This window comes from Phalacrocorax carbo, chromosome 1 (assembly GCF_963921805.1).
Source record: "Phalacrocorax carbo chromosome 1, bPhaCar2.1, whole genome shotgun sequence".
NCBI lineage: Eukaryota > Metazoa > Chordata > Aves > Suliformes > Phalacrocoracidae > Phalacrocorax > Phalacrocorax carbo.
Genome location: NC_087513.1, coordinates 71,387,694 through 71,411,268, shown reverse-complemented (window position 1 = coordinate 71,411,268; position 23,575 = coordinate 71,387,694). Strand labels below are relative to the sequence as shown.

Below are 23,575 nucleotides of genomic sequence, written 5' to 3'. Positions count from 1 at the left end.
CAGAGGTATGTCTGAAAATACTCTCTCAATGGACGACCCTGCAACCACCATTGTTTTCATTCAACACCCTGACACAAAATAAAGGGGCCTGTTGAAATTTCCTGAGAACCATGTAATTCAGAAAACATTGTCAATATACAGGAGGATCAAAATACTGAACAGGAGGTGGGGCTACATCTGCAATAGCATTTGCATTTGGAGCCATTACTGCCCTCTTGAAGCGAGCCTTTGAAGGGGCAGTCCAGTTGTCCTCCACAGGACCAGGCTAGGGCTAGTGCGAGTTCTCCTCTGCCTTCATATCCCAAAGTCTTAGAGCATGGAGGCCTTCAGCACAAGCTGTTTCACCCAGCAAATCTGCTCCTGTTGCATGGTGCTACTTGCTAATGCAGACATAGTACTGGTATCCTTGAGGACTTTACTCACAGAAAAGATATGTAATGTACACAGTTCCAGGTCATACATCTAAGATTAAGAAAAAAACCCTCATATTTGGAAATGCCAGAGGGGAAGAGAGGTTACTGCTTCATCAGAAGATGATTTTGAAACATAAATGTAATACAGTAAGTGTGCCTAGGAGGAGAGGAAACGTCAGAGCAGACTACCACAGACAAAACCCATACCTACACCTTCACTTGCCTACATTTAAATCCTAAGTTTGAGCTATTACATCCTTTGTTTCAGGGCCTTTCTGTCCCTCTGCAGCTCTCAGCCACTACCAAGCAGGACTGAATGTACCAGTGCATCTCCCCTGCCCAGTCCCCAGGAGGATGTACCCAGCAGCTCTAGTCCAACAGAGAGCAGTATTTGCCTGGTGCAGCTCTGGCCTCCTGAGGCTGATGCCAGCTGTGCAGGAGGATCATCTCTTCTTGTTGACTGCCCAGGTGCAGAGCACAGCAGCTCCACTTCAGACACAAAGGAAAGCAGCCACAGCTGCTCAGGAGCATGGTACAATCATGGGCTGCCCATCACTTCACTCCACTGCTGATGTCTGCTTGAGCCACTGCTAAGAAGAGCAAACACCCAGTTTTGAGGTTATTTTCCTTGAGCAAAGAGGCTGTTGTTGTTTAATCCCAGCCAGCAACTAAGCAAGACACAACCACTTGCCCACTTCCCCATGGTGGGTGGGGGGAGACAGAAGAGTAAAAGTGAGAAGTCTTGTGGGTTGAGATAAAGACGGTTTAATAGGTAATGCAAAAGCTGCATGGGCAAGCAGAGCAAAACAAGGAATTCATTCACTACTTCCCATCAGCAGGCAGGTTTTCAGCCATCTCCAGGAAAGCAGGGCTCCATCACATGTAATGGTCACTTGGGAAGACAAATGCCATCACTCTCAACGTCCTCCTCATTCCTCCTTCTTCCCCCAGCTTTCTATGCTGAACATGACATCATATGGTATTGAATATCCCTTTGGTCAGTTGGGGTCAGCTGTCCCAGCTGTGTTCCCTCCCAAATTCTTGTGCACCCCCAGCCTGCTCATTCGTGGGGTGGTTTGAGAAGAAGAAAATGCCTTGACTCAGTGTAAGCGCTGCTTAGCGGTAACTAAAACATCCCAGTATTATTAACACTTTCCAGCACAAATCCGAAACATTACCCCATCCTAGCTGCTCTGAAGAAAATTTACTCTAGCCCAAATGAAGCCAGCACAGAGGTCCAGGACTGCCTCCACCCCTCAGCAAAAAGGTGCTTGTGAAATTTTCTAGTTCAGAGAGAACTAAGACCCAGTTTGGGTATCTGGGAATGTCTAATAGCTCGTGCTAAAGCTCAATAAGAGATCCTGAGTTTAAAAAACAAAAACAAAACACCCAACCAACCAAACATAGAAAATACAACATAGATGTAAGCACTAGCTGAAAATACACTGCTATGCCCTTACACCGCCAGAGAGCTGGAGAGGAGGGGAAAGGCCTGAGTATACAAGAAATGAAAGGCAGTTAAATGTAGTGCAAAATTAAAAGGGGTCAGCATAGGCAGCCTCCCCAGCCCTCCTCCCCTGCCTTTGTCTCTGAGCTAGTGGTCCTGCTCCATTAGCAGCAGTAGTACAAAGCTTGTGCTTATATGGGGACCCTGGAGCCAGTCTGCAAAAGGGAAACCACCCAGAGCCAGTACTACTAACTATTCAAATTTATCTGGTGTATTTTTTTTGTTTTTTAGGTATGCTTGAAAGATATTAAGATTCCTTCTTAAGAAAGAATTATTTTGATTCTTCAGCCTTGTTTAAGAATTCAGCAGGGTGGAACCTCTCTGAAATCTGCCCTGAATTGCGGGACGTTAACCTACTTAAGTTACATTATGCTCAAAAGCTATGGTGCTGGATGACATGGAAAATCCAGGGGGAGCTAGATCAATCAGAAATTAAGATTTCCGGATGCCATTTTATAAATTAATGATTTGATTTCCCATTTGTACAAATGCTGATGTAAACAACAATTCTCAGAAACCTCCTAGTATAGAAGAAACCAAAGGGCCCAGCAGCATATTTTAGTGTTACAGCGGTTCAATAAGTGTATTTATTGAAGTTTCTTGGGGGGTTGTGTAACATGTATCATAGACATAGAACTATGTTTTATGGGCCAAATTCTGCTCTCAAACTTCATTAGAGGCTTTAAACTGGCATAATGGAAAATGAACATGCTTCCTCTGAGATCTTTACATCTCTTTTGAAATAAGGACAAAAATAGGAATCAAAAATATTTACCATCTGGAAGGCACTTATAGTCTACAAAAGAATAAAGATGCAAAATAACCACCTACTCATTAGAGTTGATTATTTCTTCCAGATACAAACAGCCATCCACCTAAACTTTCCTTTTTTTGTAAGCTGTCCCACAATCTAGAACTCTTTGACAATGATCAGTGTTGACTCTTATTTTTGCTGAAATCTTCCTACTTCCTCCCCCCTTCCCCACCCCTTAAATACCAACTTCTGCAATCACATACAAGTCTCAGATTTCTTTCCCCTCCCCAGTAGTACAATTCCAGCTTTAGTAGTTGTCAAGATAAACTTTAAAACTGCTAGTCTCTAACAGCAGATGAACCAAGAAGCGTCTGCTGTTATTAAACTCCCTAATTTTTAAGCCCGTCTTGTGATTTTACAGCAGTGAAGTTCTGACAGATAGAATTTGTTTTGCCTTTTGGTATAAAAGACATGCCATGCTTCTTTCAGAGCGGCTGGGCAGTGGGGTGCTTCAGGTGTCCTGTTCTGGTGTTGGACTGAATATTAGTTTTGGGAGAAAAGAGAAGTTACCTCTGTTTTAGTAGCAGCTGAGGGAGACACAGTCCACAGGGTAAGGCAGGCAGAAGGTTATTTGGGAGAGTAGTACAACCTGGAAATGAGGCAATGCTGTAGATGTTGAGAGGTTGCTGAAAAATGAAGGAACAACTGAGGTGACAAGAGGAAATACTTTTTCTTGGACCCTTAAGAGGGGTGTGAAGAGCTTAAGGTAGACCAAAATCCCACTCATCTATGAAAAAGAGACTGAATGAAGAGACACCTGCAAGATCAGTGGACAGGTGAAGATTTCTTTACAAGCCTTTTTACTTCTATTTTGTCTCACCTAGCTGATTTGAGCTATCTTCATTAAAAATGAAAAGGCCATTTGTTCTACTTGCAGTTGAAGTAAATCTTTTGGTTGTTTGGGAGATCATTCAAAGGAAAGGTGTAGACACCACCCTACCTGAACATTGGCTCTCCCAGCTCCTGATAGAGAGGGTCCCTTCTTTTGGCTACGTAGGACTGGTAATGGTGATGCTAGTAACCACCATACTTAAAAAAAGAAGTACCTTCAATTCCTCCTGCATTTTGATATATGGAACTTGCTCAAGATCTTTCTCTTCCTAGGAACAGGAAGGTGTGGGAAGCAAACTTCTGACTGGCACCTGTGGCAAGCAGTTCTGGCTGCTAAGTGTCAGCTTGCCACAAAGCTTACGTACCTATTACAGAGATATGGAAGTCTAGTCACCCTAGTTTAGTCTCCTTCCACAGTTTCTCAGAAAGGGTCTCTTGGCTGATGTAAGAATCTTAATGGCCATTTGAACAATCTTATTTTTGTTGACTATATGGGAGCTTTCTGCAGCTAGTCTCCTAAGTGAGATGTCCCACAATACGGGATACATATTTTTCAAGATGTTCCTAATAATTGTAGGTTTTAATTTTCTTAGTAATTTTTTTCCTATTCATTTAACATTTGACAGCATACCATATACGCTCCAGTGTGTGCGTACAGGTATTTGATTGGTCCTGCTGTATTGCCCTGAAGAGATCTGGTTGGAAGGAAAGACCTTAAAAATAAAATAAATAATAATAAAAATAAAATCAGAGGGGAAAAGGTGTTTCCAACTCTTGTGTTAGCACTGCAGGATCACTCAGCTGAAGTGCTGACATAGCAATGAGCAGTGATGGGGGCTGCATGAGAAGGAGGCACTTTTCAAACTGAGTTCACTGCTAAAATGTGTTATGTCCATGTGCACTCAAGATCTAAACAAAAGAATTTGACCAAAGTTCTACAAACCAAACAATCTCTTCCTCATAAATGTCTTCCTACTTTAGTGAAAATTTAGTGCCAGCTGAGAAGTAAAGGCCTAGGCAGAAAACATCCTCAAGCTTCCAGAGGTAGAGCCAGGTTGTCATGGTTTAGCCCCAGTTGGCAACTAAACACAACACAGCTGCTCACTCACTCCCCCCACCCATGTGGGGTGGGGGAGAGAATCGGAAGAGCAAAAAAAAAAAACAACTCATGGGTTGAGATAAGAACAGTTTAATAATTAAAATAGTAATAATAGTTATAATAATAATTAAAAAGAAAAACAATGAGAGAGAAATGAAACCCGGGGGAAAAAAGGAAAAAAACTACAAGTGATGCAACCACTCACCACCCACCAACCAACGCTGCCGGTTCCCAAGTCACAATCACTGCCTCCCCCAGCCAACTTCCCTCAGTTAATATACTGGGCATGATGTCATATAATACGGAACATCCCTTTGGCCAGTTGGGATCCTCTCTCTTAGCTGTGCCCCCTCCCCTCCCGGCTTCTTGTGCACCCGGTTGAGCATGGGAAGCTGGAAAAGTTCTTGACTAGTACAAGCACTGCCCAGCAACAACTAAAACATCAGTGAGTTATCAACATCATTTTCATACTAAGTCCAAACCACAGCACTATACCAGCTAGAGTGAAGAAAAATTAACTCTATCCCAGCTAAAACCATGACACAGGTATACTGAAGTCTGTCCTTTGTTTTTCTGATAAAGTGCCTCTATAACAATATTATGGGAGCATTCAGTTACTCCCTATGCCTGAAGTCTCACAAACAGTCTAGAAATCACAATGGTCTTAAAAAGAAATATTGTTGTTTCTGTTACTTACCACAATCATTCAAAAAGCTTTAAAAATACATGTTTCATTTTGCTTAATATGTTTAAGGCCACAGTCAAGGAAAAAAACCAAAAGTCTCTATATCCCCCTTTCCCAGAAAAAAATTACCAAAGCTGAAGGGTCCCTTTCTTCCCCTCCAGGCTTGCAACAAATCAGAGGCATTGCTTGAGAAATGACTATGGATAACTAGGGAAATAACTAGGAAAGCTATAGGAAGATATTTTATTATGTCTAAAGAATACAGACATAGACAAATTTTAAAAAAGACATAATCTTCTGCTGCACCCTACAATTTAGCTGTCTGTTCACTGTTTTGAATAAATTTGTGCAATCCCAGAGTGAACAAACTATGTATTGCCATTTCTAGAACAAGGGCTTGTACATGGCAACACTGAATTCTGGCAAAAGAAACTGTGAGCCAATCCTTCCATCTTCTTGTCCAAAGGTAAAGAGGCAGAGCTGAAAGAATATGCTGTTTTTCTTCTACACTACTTGACACAAAGTGTCTCATGGAAAGAGACTTTTATGCTCTCTCTGTGGGAGGGAAGACAGGAAACAGGAAACTCTGTTTAGGAAGGTTAGAAACAATGCAAGTCTACCAAATAGTCCTCCTATCCTCAGGAGTAATATGTGGATTAACCTACTACTATTTGCAGTTCCCCTGAAGTCAAGTCGTTGCTCCATTATGCTCACTCCATAGGAACTGCTTGCAGTGCACTACACAGAGACTGGTATCAGATTGATTATAAGTAATCTAGAGGAAAGAAACCCAGTAAAACAGACACCATACTGACCAGTAGATCTAAAGGGCTTGTTACAGGCTGCACATGTTCCTACCTGGGGACACCAGTTGGAATCAAGTAAAAGTCAACAGGAGTTTTTATCTTATGACATTTACCCAGTGCCTTGGAAAAAATACATGCAATAATCTCAGCACATCAGAACGTATGTCCACACAAACACATGCGCACATCAATCGTGTATTGGCAAGCACTGAACCCCCGGCAGGAAGAGGGTTTCTGCAGAGATGAGTAGAGACAGAGCAGTAAATACTGGTGTCAGCTTTTGAAGCAGATCATGTCTGGGATACATTAGAGGATAGTATGGAAATGGGTTTGAAGAAGCAACCTATCAGATAAGGGTAGACCCTAACTCCAAGTAACATTCATCTAATGGACAGTTACTCAATCTTTACCAAGTTCCAGTGGGTATTTTTACAGGGGTCTGCTGAACATGAAAAAAACAGCAGAGTTTGTCAGTAATTAGTTTCTTACTGTTACTTTCTCAACAACAATAATGTAGCATCCCTACTTCCGACGAGATGGAAACAACTAATCAAGAACAAGTGATTTCAGAGGTATCAATTATTTAGTATTTTACTGAGATAAAGGCAATATTGGTTTATGGTATTGGTACAGTCTGGAATCTACCCCTAAAATTGTCCTGAGCAAAGATAACCGACTGTGTTTCAACGGAGTTGCGCTAGATTAGACCAAGATTTTGGGTTATTCTGTAGACAGACAGGATCTTAAATTATCTTCTGGACAGTAGCTTCACATTGTAAACTGTTGTTTTCTTCTCCTTTGCAGTAAAGAATTAAGAACATATTCCAAAGAAAAAAAAATCCATCTCCTGATCCACCCCCCTCCAAGCATTTATGATTTTAATTTCATGTAAGCTTTGCTATGATAATTTCTATAGTTAAACCTTAAGGACTACATGAGATTTAGACTGGAACAAAATTTTTATCCCTGCATCCAAAGTCTCATGCTCACAAAATAGCCAAAGCACTTTGGCTAGAACTTTTTAGCTCCACATGAAGGCAGTAAATGAATTACAGTATACACTGTATTCAATAACAGTGACTACTTCAAAGCTTCCTAATAACTAGGGCATGAATGTAAAATGTGTTGCTCTGCACATCTAAGATTCTCATCATGTTCTTTGAAAAGGTGGCTTTATTCAGATTTTTGTGACTGTTCTTGTTCTACAAAAGCACTTTTAGGATTTTATTGAGGTTTACATACAGCAGTGTTCAAGACGAAAGGCTTTCATGTCAATTATTAATAACAAAACCTTTCATCTGTCTATTTAAAAAAATAAAAACATGATCTTTTTTTCCCCTCATTTTGATGTTTAATTTAGAATGAAAATCAAACTTTTTAAAAAAGTTTTCCTCACTATCACAAGGGAAACTATGATGTTTTTAAGAATTTTCTCTATGAAGATTATGTCAGCTAAAAATAAAATTGAAAATAATAAAATAAAGGCTTAATCCTGAAAAATGTTGTGCATACTTAATGATTTCAGCAGGAGTGGAAAGGCACTCAGGATCTTATGGAATCCAAACACAAAATGCTGTTTCTACTAAAGTATTTGGAGATAATCAGTTCATTGGCTTCGAAAGTGACTCAACAGGGACTTCAAAAGCTGTAAAAAATGGGATTATTTCTGACTTAAAGAAAACCTGATTTGATTTGACATGTATTCCAGTGTTCACACTGGCCCTTTCCCTCCAAAACGTCTCAGTAAGACCTTAGACCATCCATGTATTACCATGGAGCATGAGAGCTTGTCCTGTGATGATCTGGAATTCCTGGCGCCCTCACTTATCTTCTGGTGGAATTGCTCACTGACAGGCCTCTAAGCCTGTAGTGCATGGAACTGAAGTCACCGGTGCTCTGCAAGAGTCATTTTATTCATATTATTATAGCGTTGCGGCCCACACACCATCTCAGGTTTGGGACCTCAGTCTGCCAGATTTTATAGAATCCACATAAAATTCTAAATTTAAAATGCCATCTCTTTCATTTTTGTTCATGGACAACTAGCTACCACAGAAGAACATTTCTCCACCAAAACAATCATCAGGTAAGTGTCACTTCATACAGACACCCCTCCAAAATGTCTAATAGTTCTACCAAATTTCATAGTTAGAGTTTTAAATTAAATTATTTCTTTTGAGGCAGCGGTGCTTGCGGTTCCCAGATTTTATTTTTAAAAGTTCTTGCCCTTCTAATTAAATTTGTTGCAACTAAGATTTGATGTTTCTAGTGTGATTTGATGTTTCTAATGCATGCGTATTTTAATTTTGAGCTACAGATGTACCTTTAAGTACTTTCATACAGCTTCAACAGAATATGAGTGCTAGAACATGCTGCATGACTAAAGTCAGGCTCTCACACACCTTGTCTTGATGTGGTCTTTAGGAATCACACCTATTTAAGTGTTCTGCGGCTACAATATACCCTGACTTCAGTTTTTTTTGCTTTTTATGGCCTTCAGAACTGCAGACTCAGCATCTTTTTGAGACACAAAAGTAAACAAAAAGATAATAACGTGCCTGTGACCACTGATCTCAAATAGATGCTGAGTTCAGAGTGCAGGAGCTCTGCCCTCAGGACACTGGAACTTGCATATGCAGACACATTTCTCATCTGAACCGTTATGTCATGAGTGGTAGAGGTGCGTATGAGGTTTTAAATATTCTTTTTAGTGTCATTTTGATTGGTTGTGCTTCCAGCAAGCTTAGGGGACATGGCTGTTAAAATCAGGGAAGCCACCTGCAGAATTATTCCAAGTGCTGACTGAAGTGAGTTGGTGATAACTGAGGTGGACAACTTTTAATTTATTTTGCTCTTAAATACATCTTCTAGCCTAAGTGAATGAGAACAGGCCTAGGTCTTTCAGTTAACTGAACAGTCTGCAGTACAAACAATACCACCATATGCATCTTGGAACTTAATTTGAGAAAGTCATAATGTTACTAAAATTCTAAAAAAAATAAAATAAAATCAGCAAATAGAAAACCCCAAATATAATTTTTCAGAGAGTTTTTCTCCTTTCTCATAATGGTTCCACATTGCTTTCTCAGTAGTCAATTTTATACTTAGATTGTCTCCAGCTAGCAGTTCCTATTGGCAATAGAAGCTGAATTCCTTTCATGGCCTTCACAAAAAAATAAAAAAATAGGCGAGCCTCTAAAAAGTTTGGGAGTCATTCCAAAATACTCTTTAGAAATCCTTAAGAACAAGTCCTTATTGTGCATTTGTCAATGGAGAGGAAAGGTAGATGTAAAAGCAGCGATAGCTAGTGTTTAGGTCAGGTGACAGGGAGTAAGATGTTTGAGCTCCCATTTTAACTTCAATACTTATTAATCAGATCATCTCTGACAAGTTATAGCCACTCTGTGCCTCAGCTTTCCCCCCTATGTATTGAGGATAATAATACCCACCCCCATTTCTGAAGAGGTTTGAAAGTTTTGTACAAAAAGCACCAGGTAAGTATAAATAATTATCATCATTGATTTGGGTAATTAGAGAGCTTAAGGGGCTCCCTTCTAACATGACTGATGGTTGCCTTGGGAGAAAAATGAAGTCTTTGGGGAGGATTCTGCCTTTTGTTACCTTTTCTGCCTTTAATTACGCACTCAGCTGCTCCTTACTTTTCATCTTCTGATTAAGCTAGTGCTGATCTGGAAATCCTAACCAGATTCTTAAGTGAAATAAACCACTCACCTTTTTATCTGACAGCATTGGAACTCTTTCATCGTATATGGAGGTACATTAATTCCCTATTCTTATTTTCCTTCCTTCCCCCCTGCCACCCAAATGAAGAGGCTAATGCTGTTTTACTCTTCCTGAATGATAGCAAAGGTGTGATTCATCTGCTCTAATTTAGGCACCATCTGCCCAAGTTCTGAGGCAGGTACCCTCAGTTCTCTTTATTATCAGTAGAGAGAAACAGGCATCTCCAGAGAGCAATTTATCTTATCCTGAGATGGGAGTGTCTAAAATAGGTCAGAAAAATCACACTCTGGAGATATCTCTTGTATTTCTGTGACTATTAAGGGAACCTTAGGTGACTTGCTCAAACTTGGGCACATAAGATTTAGGCATCCCACCCAGAATATCCACAAGAGCTGTTAAAATGATCGCATGGTAGTTGATCACCTCAGTATAATTCTCACTGCAGGCTGATACAATCTAAATGGGACCAATAGTACTCCCTGCATCTCACAGCAGAGATAGAGTCTGGCACAGACCGTCATAGTTAGCAACTGTGAATTTGATGCCTGACATTAATCAGGAGATAATAGTTAGATTGTAAGCTTCGAGAGCCATCAGATGAACTCGACCCAGTCATCATCAATCAAACACTCCTTGCTTTTACATCCCATACACAGGGGCCTCCATGAGTGAGGCAGCGATGCTAAAATGTGCTACTGAGCATCTCTTTTCCTGCAACGACAAAATTCCTTATTTCTAATAGTAGTAAATCAGTTACTACTGATTCTCAGACACCCTGCTTTTCCCACACTAATCATTAACCTTCCTGCAAGGTAGGAAGGTTCCCTATTGAGGGGAATCAATCTTAGATTTGGGGTTTCACTAAATAAAAAAAAAAAATTTAAAAATAGCGGATGTTGAGGGTATCTCATGATTGCTCAAAAACATGATTAGAGGTACTTTTGACAAAGTGGTAAATCTATAAGAAGATTTATTTTATCATGTCACTCTAAAACACAATACACAGATATCCCCAGTACGTGGATAGTCATCTCACTGTAACCATCACTGAAACGCAATTGTCTTGCAGGAGACTGCGGTACATGTTTCACAGCATACTGCAACAGCACATAACTGTTTAGGACAAGAATTAGCTAAACATATTGAGCTGCTGATGCTCCTTCCCAAGAAACTTTGGTTTATATGTTATTAGCGGAGAAGCCTCAAGTGAGATGGTAAATTAACAAGGAAACTGCCAACAAATTAAAAAAAGAAGAAAGAAAAAAAAAAGCCAGAGCTTCTGTATGAGAAAGCTTATTGATACCTCTGGGAAGCTGTCTGAAGCTTTCCTTCCCTTGAGCTTTCCTTTACTCAAAACCTGTTGCCAACCAAATCACTTAATATTTTGAATATTAAAGTTGCTTCTTTTACAATCTTATTAAACTCCAACTCTTCAGACTTCATATGTTGAAGGTACTGAAGATAAATTATATACTACCCTGGAAAAGGACTATATTCTCAGAAGCACTCATTTTTTTAACTTATAAACCAGGTTTAATTTAATTCTGTGTGACACACCACTGCATAGCACCCCCACAACAAACAAACAATTGTCCTCTTTTGAACTCATACCACTTTTTGCTCATTATTCCCTTATTTCTTAATTTCAGCCAACTCTCAAGTCTTAGCATCTGTCCCTCACAACCTCATCCACAATTTCCCCTGCTTTTTATCCCACACAAACATCACAATTCAAAAATCCAAAATGCAACTTTTTTTTCCTCTCAGAAATGCCTTTCAAGAGGCCTTGCGCTTCTAAGTCACTTCAATTCTTAAAAATTTTACTTCATATCTTCTCCCTTTTGAAAATATACATTCTCCATTAGATATAAGAAAGGTGAAATTTAAAAAATTTGGAGTACTCACAAGAGCGGAAGAAAGCACAGCAACTAACGCTCCAACTGCTTATTAACTGCTTAAGCTACAGCTGCCCACCTCTCTCAAATTTAAAGGATTAGCCTGAGAAGGTGTTTGGGAAAGGAGAGGATTTCTTTTCTCTAGGAAAAGTGAATAAGAAATATGTAGGCTTAAAGAAAGAAAGGTTTTTTAAGAAACTATTAATTCTCTGTACTAAATGACAGAAACTGTTGAGCTCTTATATTGACAGCCTTGCTCTTTGTTTTATATAATTTCTCAGACAACAACATTTTGCATTTTGTGGTAATGTGCACAACAGGGACCCTGTACAGAAGCATGCAGACTCAAACTCTTTATATCTTCACTGCAAATAAGTATTGATTATGGTTTTTAAGCCAGAATTTTATTCAAAAAGTCATGAGCATACAGGAAACTTGCACCCAAATAACAGCACTAGGACTTCTTGTTTACAAGGAACAAAATATTTAATAAACTTACAGTAGAAAATATATCTGTAAATAAAGTTCAGAATTCACAAATTTAAATGGGCATTAGTGTATTGATATTTGGTAAGCAGTTGTACATATTTCACTTGCACATCCTCATCTTAATTTACCGTGTTTATTAGGTTTAGGTCTAGAGGCACATCCTGTCTCAGAGTCAGCAATAATCTCCAATTTACATTTTAAATCAGTAAAATTGGACTAGAAAGATGATACCAAGGAATAAAATGACTTCTACAGACCTCTCAGGGCAATAATGGAACGGGGAATAACACCAAATTCTCCTCCTCTGGTCTAGTGTCCTTATCACAAGCCCAACTTTCCTTTTAATCAAAGTTGCTGGAAAACAGAGCAGCACTTTGAGCACACAGTCTACAATCTGTGTGTCTCATCTGAATGCAAAAATGCAGTCAGATTTCAGGCTTTGTATAGATATCATATCTGTCTACAGAGGACTGTGTGTTTGTTATACACAAATGATAATTGCGATGACTGGGAAAAGCTGATCTCTTACCTGAGTCTTAGGGGACAAAACTGAGCTGGGTGCAGAAGCACAAGGGCTACAGCCTGCATCAAAGGTATAATCATCCTGACTAGTGTAGTAAAAACTATTCAGGTCACACCACAGAAGTACTCAAAAATCAACACTGCCCTGAATGTAAAATGAGACTGAAACCAATAGTTTGCCTGAACTTTGTTCACAAATTCAAATTGCCAACAGCAGCAAGGCCAGCTCTCACTGTTTTCTTTGGGACTGTTGTGATATTTGTTATTCTTCTTAAAGTCCCAGCACCTGTGGTCAAGGGATTAGGTGATGATCTCTGCTTTCTTCTAAAATAAAAGTAACTTCCTCAAGTTTGAGAAAATGCTTGTAAATGTTGCCTGTGCATGGCAGGCTACAGACTAGCTCTTCCTGTGGTACAGATTAGCCAGAAACAAACCAGCTCTGAACCAGAAGCCACACAACCAGAGTGCTTCTTAGCCTGCATTACTAACTCTTGCTGAAGTGTAAGAGCTCATGCTGTCCATTATTAAGATTTTTGGAGAGCAGTTTTCTTGTGTCCTGCTGGCCTAAAGCATAGGCAGAGCAAATTCATGTCCACCTATTAAGAAAAAAGACAGATGAAGTGAAGAGAAAGGACCTCAAACCCATGTTTTCTCCAATATTTACTCCAATCTCATGATTTTCTTTCCAGGTGGGATGCATATGAGATGCAGGATGTTTCTGTAGTCTAAGAGGTTGTGAAAACACACCTGATACTGCATATGAGAGAGCTTTCCAGTGCTGTGCTTCCCATATCCTGCTCTACGAGTGTTGTGCAAATAGTGTACAGGATACAGTTCAATTTTTGGTCTCACAATTTCAATCCATTTACACCTTTAGTGGGACTTCAACACTGTCACTTTTCTAAACGTAAGTAATTGAGGTGAAGTGGAAGATGAAGATAAGTGATAAGGGACTAGGTTTTTTTCTTTTGTGATTTTGGCTATCATTTGCTAGGCACTCCAAACACATAAGATACATAAGCAATATAAATTAAAGACAAGAAAAGAGGAAACATCCTAAAAATATTCTTTGTGAGCAGTCACATGTACAAACCCTGCTGTTATTGTTAATTTTGCAAGGACTGATTAGGAAAAGAGAACCTTACAGAAATCAAAGACTGCAGATAACCAATGGAAAGAAAACCAAGAATGTCTTCATATATTTTTGATTTTGCGTGGTGTTTTCCTGGAAGGACTCATCTGAATCTGAAAAGTTTTGTTCATTATGCCTCTGGAGTGATGAAGTGAGCATTCCCCTGTTCAGTATATATAAACAGGGTTTCCTCTTACCCATGAAACCCTTTTTGTTTCTGTCGTAGTTTGAATCTCTCTTTAAAGCAAACTGTTTAAAATATGAGTAAAAACAGAAGTTCAGGGGTCAAGTTAGTCAAGTTCTAAATAGCAGTATTTGTCTGGTCCTAGAATCTGTGACTTTCTCTCACTCCTATAAAAAATGTGTCACCAGTGAGATTGGTCTGGGTTTCCGTCTTTCTAAGCAATTTAGAATCAATTCCTGTATGAATTGATAACATGTATGTTAAACTTGATCTGCTCTGCAAAACTTGCCTCAAAGTTATTAATGTTCAAGTGATTATTATCAGAACAGTCCTAATTCTTAAAGGTCAAATTCAAATTTTCCCAAAGTTTGGAAGAACCAGATTATTATTAACACTATCTTTAAATTAAGTCCCATTTCTAATTTTCATATACAGCTTTATCCTGGCATATATGTAAATCTATCTTCCAAATACTTTATGGTTTTGATAGCTATTTAACCCAAACGAAATAAACGAGGTGATGTACAGAATAGATTTTTCACCTGCTGCGCTGAGGCCAGATGTGAATATAACCCTCACTGGGAAAGTACATTTCTAATTTTGCTGAACCACAACACTAGAAATTAAATGAGAATCCCCATTCGGAGAGAGCAAGCTTCCTTTTAGGACAGAAAGGGAAGATATATGAGGTTAGAAAAGTATGTTTGGGTGTTGTCTGCCTTGGTTTTACCATCTCTTTTAATTTTTCTAAGGAATAGCAAACTATCTGCCTTGAATTGTCAGCAAGTTAGGGTCACAAATATTACTGAAGTGTAATAGCTCCCCCTGCCAGGTTTAGATTACAAACTACATTTCACACACATGCGTGCACACAGAAACACACACACTCTCTCTCAAGAAATAAACTAACACCTATGTTAGCATTTGCTGTCACTGCTTTACTATTCAGTGATTATTACAGCAGAAGAAAAAATACCTGCAGTTGTTACATGAAGTGTATTAAAGTAATTTTATAAAACTTACAAAGACCTATATGTTAATATTAATTTTCCATCAGTATGGGCAGGAGAAATGAGACATTATCCTGAGCAGAAAGGGAGAAATAAACTAAGTACAAAAGCTTAATTTTGCTTTAATGGAATGTTTACTTTTCAGTCTTCTATCAAATTAATATATTTTTTCTCTTAAGCACTTAATTTTATGAATGATAATTGTGGTCTCTAAAACTGTAGTCTGTTGGCAACCTAAGACCAAACTTCCTCTATGTTCTGCTGTATTTGGTCCATTTTTAGCTTCAGTAAAGCTGATGGCAGAAGTCCAGAGCTAACAGCCTTAGCCTGGAAAAACCTATGCATGTAACCGATGCCGAGAAATCCTACAGGACAAGTTGTGAAAGTCAAGCTATATGACTAAAACTGTATCTGAAAGAGTAGAATTCAAATCTGTCTTGAAGTACCCAATCTTAAAAAAAATGCTCAACAACTCTATGGACACGCAAAGGTGCACAGGAGTTAGAAACCTATGAAGAACAAATTTGTCTTTCCAATAGCACTCATTAATGCGGTCTTAAAGGGAATGAATTACACTACACTGTTGCACTAATTCAACACTTGTTTGCCGAGAAGTCTATCAACTTTTATTCCCTTTCACAGGAGCCTTGGAAGAAAGGTAAGTCTAAACATACATTTTATAGGTAGTTATATTAAGAAAAGCTATTAATTTAAAATTATAGAGTAGTCTAATCTGATGTATTTTGTGGTATGTCTCTGATACACAGTGGAACTCCAGCAGCATAATCTGAAACACACAAAAGTCAATATTTGGAGTAAGCTTTACATGAGTTTACATAGTTCTAATCTCAAGGACCATAGCCTATATAGGATAGAGTGGTATACAGTAAATAAAACATCAGACTGAAACTCAAGAACATGGGATTTGTTTCCAATTCCAGAATTTGTGTGCTGGATTATTTTGCATCTCCGTATTGGTTTCTTCTCCAACAAAAGAGATCTAATGTTAATGACTAAACTGAAGCCTTGAAAACCTGTGTGTGAAAATATCTGATAATAATAATGCGTACTTATTCAAGAAAGATAATAAACAACATTATTTTGCCATACTCTGCTCCCCCAACCTCCCACCCCTGTGGTTCATACATGAATTTAGACCCAGCAAAATGTTTGATAATCTTGCAGTTAATTTACAATGAGTCAGTCAGGCATCCTTCACCTTCAATGCAAATTACCAGTGTATATGATGAATGAGTTTTTTATTGCTGACTGTTTATACTATAGCCAGTTCTAAGTATTCAGGAACTATAAATTAGATCCCATGGAAATCATGGAGTTGTTCTGGGAAACATGTTTATAATGTCATAAAGAAACCCAGTTCTTCAGTTTTTGCCTTTTCAGCTCTTAAGTCACTTATTTGGGATACTTTTCACAATCATGACAGGAGATAAGATTTTCCAGTGAGTTTACCAATTCAAAGTTAAATTCAAAGTCATATTCTGGAAGGAGTTGGATCCTGTGGTACGGATGAAAGGGGAGGGTATGCCATGGCAGTTGTGCTATTGGGTATCTGTGGGAATAGAAAAGGTGCTTGCCAAAAATAATACATTCCTCCGGGAAATTCCAGTTATGATTTTAAGAGGGAAGGCACTGGAAGAGCCAAGTAAAGCTGGTAGTGGAGTATCTTTTATTACCTCTGTAAGATATGTTACAATGATAAGTGTTTATATGAAACTAAAAGATCACTTTGATCTCACTGTGGTGATGGAGGTGACAGTAGCCGTAAACAGTTGCAAAGAGTCTATCTGTCATAATTTTAGATGCTGAGCTTTAAGAATACACAGAGTAGCTAAAATTGAGATGAAGATAAATGTGCTTTTTTCATCACGGTTATTCCATTTCACTCTCATTAGCACGGGAATTCTCAGCCACAAACACCAGCATATTCAGAAAAAGTTATTCAGCGGGCACAGGGTTTTCAAGGCTGTCCATTACTAAGCAGGGAAGACAAGGCCATATTTTGAATTTTTTGCCCATTGTTTCACCATTATTGTTTTCACCACTTTTAAGGAGAAAAATATGGAACAAATTATTTTCATTTAATGTTTTGCTATTAAACCACTAAGCATTTCTTCTGAGGATGTGATCAACTCCAAGCTCATACCTTATGCTGCAGACAACTCCAATAGTATGACTATGGATCCCAGAAAAAGCTACAGTAAACTGAAGCTAAGGAATTTTGGCAGCTTGAAGTCTTGTGTCCTTTATAAGTGAAATGTGTTTCTGATGTCTCTTTCTATGAAAGTCAAAGGCAAAGCTCCTGTTCAACACTGATTTATAAATAGGGGTATGTTTTGTCCATTTGACCAGAAGTTTGAAAGTGAATACTGACTCTGAGTACCACCAAATAAATAAAGGAGCCTGACTTCTAGGAAATACTGGAAATAAAATTTGACAGCTAAAATTCCAGCCTCCTTAGATCATTAGTCACTTTTGAACATCTTACCTTTCCCTTCTAGCTGCTGGTTTAGGAATCTGACTGGTAAGGGGGGAAACTCCATAAAAAGCAAATGGAATTACCAAATAAAGCAGGCGTCAGAGGAGAACCTTGTCTATTAGGTGCTTTGTCTTTCATAATAGCATTAGAAAGACAGAAAATAAAACAATATGTGTTGATTTTGAGAGAGGACAAGAAGCCAAGAATAAAGCAAGCCACTTAAATCTGGATGAAAGGTATATGAAATACATAATAATTTGCATTTTATAATAGTCTGCTTTCATCATGAAAAGACTTTATGCGTCTTTTGTATGATTAAGGTTCATAGGTCTTAAAATATAGAGAGGTGAAATGGTCAACTGTTGAACAGGACGAATAAGTACAGAGGCAGAAGATAAAGTGCTGCTGTCCATGTCTAGAATAGGTTGTGGTACAGTTTCATTTTAGTTTATATTCGTTACTAAGCACAGAAAATATTGTAAATGGGTAATTAGCATGTCCATTTGACAGCCTACATGATCCTCCAGTACATCTGAGGAAAAAGATCAAAGCAAAGAATTCAGACTTGTGCATGCAACTATGAAGTTATTCTATGACGTTTTTCAGTTTAACTACAAATTCTACTTGTATGTAAAAATGTCATTTACATTTTTGCAGAACTTCTTCTAAATTAACTTTCATTATTTATTAATTTTATCTGATTATGTCGTATAATTAGAACTGCTGAGAGATTGACTACAGTATGACACTTTCCTATAATTAGAACTGCATTGTTCATGATTGTGGAAGTTTTTCCTGGTTGTTTGAGGAAGGATGAAAAGGGCTAAAGACACTGAGAATATGATCATGTATGAATACACACAAGTGTAAAATTTTTCTTCCTAAAATCTGAAAGTAATGGGAAGTTCCATCTGAGGGAAAGAAGATAGAAGAGATAAGGGCAGAAGAATAAAAGAAAAAGATAATTATCTTCAAGTTGAGAAACAGGATCTGAACTTAGGTAAAGTGTCCAGTTCTGTACAGCAAGCATATGGACAGATACATTTTCATACACAAACATTTGCATTTGTGTTCTCTACCATGTTACTGTTTGTTTTCTGGGTCCTGACCTGTCCCAGGCCCTTTTACACACTGAGTATGAAAGTCCTTTTAACATTGTACATGGCCTTTGCAACAGATGTGGAACCAGTCACACAACCTGTTGCCACTCCTCTGCTTACAAATGATAAACAATAAGCATGGCAGCCTATTTACTTGCAAATATTAATCTGTATCTTCAAACAATCTTCTTCTTTGGTTTTGATATCTCTTGGTCATACCTCATTTTAAAGGGGGAATTATACTGCAACTTTCCTCTTGACTTATGATTCAAATGTAAAATTTCAAAAGTTTCCATTGGCATATTTTTGGCTGTCACAATAGGCATTAAAAAATTGCTACTTTAAACTTTTCATACAGAAAATAATGCAATTATGTTTGTTACTGGCTATGAGTTTGCCCATAGTTAGTTATCACAAGTGGTAAATCATTAATACATGTTAATTATGTACAAGGGAGGTTAGACTGTAAACTTGGCAAAACAGGCTGTGCATCAGAATATCGTTGTGTGGTTATGAACACTGTGACTTTGTGCCCATAAGAGGTAATAATGGTTATAAATATAGGCCAAGAATAGTTTATTTTAAGTGATTTAGATGGCAAAAAGTTATTCTGACATACAAAGAAACAATAGTAAAGTGAATGGTAACCCAGACCTTGTTAAGTTATACATACATGCTCCTTAGAGGTCTGGGTATATAGCTGTGCATTTCAATATAGGAATAATGACAAATAAGGGTTGTATACTGTAATACTAATTGTGTTTTTTTTTTAATTTATTGTAGTATAAAGTATCTCCATTTTATACTGGAATAACAAAGGCATAGAACTAGTCACTGACTTTCTCCTACAGCAATTTCAGCCAAAGAATGGCAGAAGAGAAATTACTCCACTCTCTTTTAAAAGGAAGAGAAATCACACAGTAAAGAAATCATCAAGCTATATCTCTAACTTGATTCCCTTTGTTACATATCTGACACATTGCTTTGTGCGTCTGAGTTTTTAACGAGTCCAGCAAAGACAAAAGAAAGATGTTCTGTTCTCACTGACCTCGCTGGCTATGGCAAATCCCTGAGGTGCGAGGCAGGGAGGCTGGTAGAGCAACCGAAGTTTTTCAAGAAAGCTAACACACTGGGATGGCAAAGCAGCAAAGCCTTCCACTTTCCAGATGGAGCGTTGTTAATATTCTGGATTTGTGGTACTGCGCTATTTTGAAACAAATAAACTCAAGCAATAAAAAACTAATTCATTTGCCATATGGTTGTTTATTTCTCTATGCTACAGCTCAGAGATAAGTAATGTATGGTTTCTCAATATGCCACATCTACACAGACACCCCCCAGGTGCATACAATATAGCACACCTAGATTAACACAAGCCAAACTCCTTCTGTTTGCATTGAACATGTGGCATCATGGCTTAAGGGATTTTCTCCTTCAGCTGAAGTACAAGATACATTTGACAGCCAGGACGGTATGAAGAAAAGGTACATTTAGGACTGAACAGAAGAGTAAAGGTGGAAGAAGCAGGTGGATGTAAAAACACAGAAGATAACACGTGGTTGGTTGTTCAACATTTTCTATCTGAAATTAGTGCTCAGGAATGATAGGGTTCTGACAACGCAGATGAACAAAGAATTTTTTTCTAAAGGGAAAATGAAATATGATCAGCAGCATCCTTGGCTCACCACCATCAGGAGATTTGACGGGATGAAAATTTCTGGTGCCCAGCAGAGAATGACCAGAGAATCACAATACTTCCATTACACCTCAGACACTTATGGTTATGTTTTGGAGGGGAGTGAGGGGTGACACACACTCCCCTTGGCTACTCCAAGTTTGTAGTGCAAGGAAAAGATTGTGTTACAAGCATTTCACGGCATTTGAAAGTCACAAGTATAAAAAGCAATATCTAGCTAATGTTAAATTGATCCCCAGAGCTTTCCTATTTAGCATGGAGCAGTCCGTTGACCTTTCTGTCCTGTCCTGTCTTTTCTCAGCAGGTGTACCATGATCTTTAAAAAAAAAAATAAATTAAAAAAACTTGCTAAGGATCTCAAGATCAAGAGTTACTTCATTTTCCTGAATTTGTCAAAGCAACCCTGCCAAAAAAATGTCAACCCCAACACAAGAGCCTCACAAGTTTGGAGCATCTGGGTCTATGTGTATATTGTAGGAAAGCATAGGTGTGCATTCTTATACACTGCTACATGAGTATGAAAGTATGGTTGAGGATGCCAGCATTGCATTATAGGTTATTTCATCTTTGCACTACAATGGTTCAAATCAAGAACAGGTAACTTAGACCAGCTATTCAACTCCTTTTATCTTCTTTATTCTTGATTTGAGATTTCTGTCTAATTTCTATGGCATGACTAAAGTTCTCATTTGGAGCAGTACCACTACACCGTTGCCCATAGACACAGAATTATGCCAGGGGATAGTCCCACTTCCAGTCTCACAGGTCAGTGATGCAAAATTCTGGCATCATTAGATGACTGAGGCTCACCTTGTGCTGACCATATAATGCTCATGCAAAAAAATATATATACTAAGAAGTTGACTCACAGAGCAATTATTCTTACACTAGCTCAGTTCATTTACAACAGTCATTTAAGAAAATCAATGATAATATATAATATCCTTTAAATGCCTTTGCAGTTAATGGAATCCCAACCAAAGGCCTAAAATCAGGAAATGAAGATGTGGTACCCATAGCAAACCAAAAATATCCAATTTTTTTTCTTTATTTTTGAGATGACACCTCAGAGATCCTGCAGGTTTCACTGTGCAGAAAGTTCTGAGTAGGCATCAAGAGTAATTTGAAGGGAAAAGGCATTGTAGCTCATCCATTTTAATTCTGGATAACAAGGCAAAACTTATCTCCTGACAGCTCTCTAGCTATTCTGGTGATAGGAACCTCAATACAAAGCACTTACGCATGCACTTAATTTTAAACCCAGCAGTAATCCTGATTGAATCAAGAGGTCTACCTTTGTGCTTAAGGTAAAGCATGTGCTTAAGTACCTTTTTGTATAGGGACCTTAATTACATTATGTGTGTGAGAGGATATGATAATTTTAGTTGGTTTTCCCAAGAGAGCCTTTAGTTAATAAAATAACTAGGTTTAATACTCCACAGAGTCGTACGGGAACGGAATTCTGCTCCTCCTCCTATAGCCCAGCACAGGGTAGACTGTAATTTAATTGTTGGAAGCACAGAAAGTGCTGAAATGCTGTATGTCTTAATATTGTACTGCCAGAGTATGTTTGTTTCTATTACAGAATACCTTGGGAAATCCACTGTGCAATGCTACCGCTAGTTACTCATAACAGCTTTTGATTTTACTGACATTCAGTACCAGACTTTAACTGTTTTACTGGATCAGATAAGGGAGAGAAAGTTCCAATCAACAATATTTTTTTTTTAAAGTGAAAGAATTAAAACAGCAAGAAAACTCACATTCTTTCCCACCAGAATCACCTGCTCCAGTAAGAAAAAGTCAGAATAAAAAAGTGTAGACCAAAATAAAATAGGGCAGATCTCTGTGTCTGTTTGCACATAATTCCTTCAAATTCCTTTATTATGATTATTTGGTTTTAGCTGTTTATGTGTGCAAAACAGTGTGTAAATTCAGCCCGGACTGAGAGACAGCAGTGAGCAGAGATCAAACTGGTAAATTCACTGTAGATCACCAGATATCATTCCCCCACATTAAAAATTGTACGGATATTGAGGTGTCCATTTCAACCTTTGATTCTCCACAACATGTCACCAAAATGTTTGCTACAGAATCAGCTGTTTCCAAAGCTGATTAAAAGCAACCTTCAAGGCAATAGTCTGGGCTGGGCCACTGCAGGCAGGTGGAAGCCAAGAGCCAGGTTTTTACCTGAAGCTTACACAGCACAATTTACACCAACGGCTGTGGAGTCTGGAGTCTGGTTTCTTACCTAGTAAGTATACTTTGAGTGGTCTTATGCGTATAACATGAGTCTTTGCATAACATTACATTAACTAGCATAGAGCAGAGCTTTTTAAAAGTTGTTTCCTACAGGGGTAACTGACTGTATACCACAGACTTCAGAAGGTGCAAATTCCAGTAATAGTTCTGAAACAATTGAAACAAAGTAGATTCATACCAGATAAGAATCTGACCTTCATTTTTCATCACACTATTTTTTCTCAGCAGCAAAGATGATTACTCCTAAATGGCAAAGAGCAACAATTTCTACTATTTAATTAATATATACTTTGGTTTTATGCCATAGACAGGTTGCGTGCTATATTAGTTTGACAGCATCACAGTGTGGTTTTGCTTAAAAAAGTCCTCAGCTAGAAAAAGAATGAAACTATTTTTAATAACAGATATTAAAATTAAAAAAAAGAGAAATCAGTAAACATGCAAATGATACATTTTTTAACATAAATTTTGTAGAAAAATGGTCTTTTACCTCAAAGTAAAGAATGAGATTCTATCCCACTGTTGTAATTTAGGATATGTTGTAATTTGGTATTAAGATTTACAAAGCTAAAGATTTTAAAAAAATCCATTGGGAAGTGTTGATTTTAATAGTGGCTACGTAGAATTTTCTTCTCTTTTCATTATGGACTTGATTCGCAAAGGGATTTATGCACCTAACTACTCCCTCAGGCACCAAACTTGCACAGTTTAGCTCCTCAGGGTCTATCATCAGATGCCACCTTTTGGCCATCAGCTTGCCTGTAGCATACAGAGACAGTAATTCCACACGTTTCCTGATGCTTGGGATGCAGTGATTCTTCTACAACCCTCCACCCTTCTCAGTGAAGGAGAAATGAGTTAACAGCAGTGACTTATTTAAGTGGATTTC

The 23,575-nt window shown here is 38.2% G+C and overlaps 1 long non-coding RNA gene across 2 annotated transcripts; it reads left to right on the top strand.

The window, feature by feature from the left end:
* Positions 1-8,749: 8,749 nt before the first annotated feature.
* On the top strand, positions 8,750-19,980 carry LOC135314764 (uncharacterized). 2 transcript variants are annotated; one of them, XR_010374245.1, is made up of 3 exons: positions 8,750-8,835; positions 9,532-9,649; positions 13,495-19,980. It is a non-coding gene; the product is annotated as an uncharacterized LOC135314764 (long non-coding RNA). The 2 variants fall into 2 exon arrangements; XR_010374238.1 differs by having other exon boundaries at positions 9,532-19,980.
* The last annotated feature ends 3,595 nt before the right edge of the window (positions 19,981-23,575 follow it).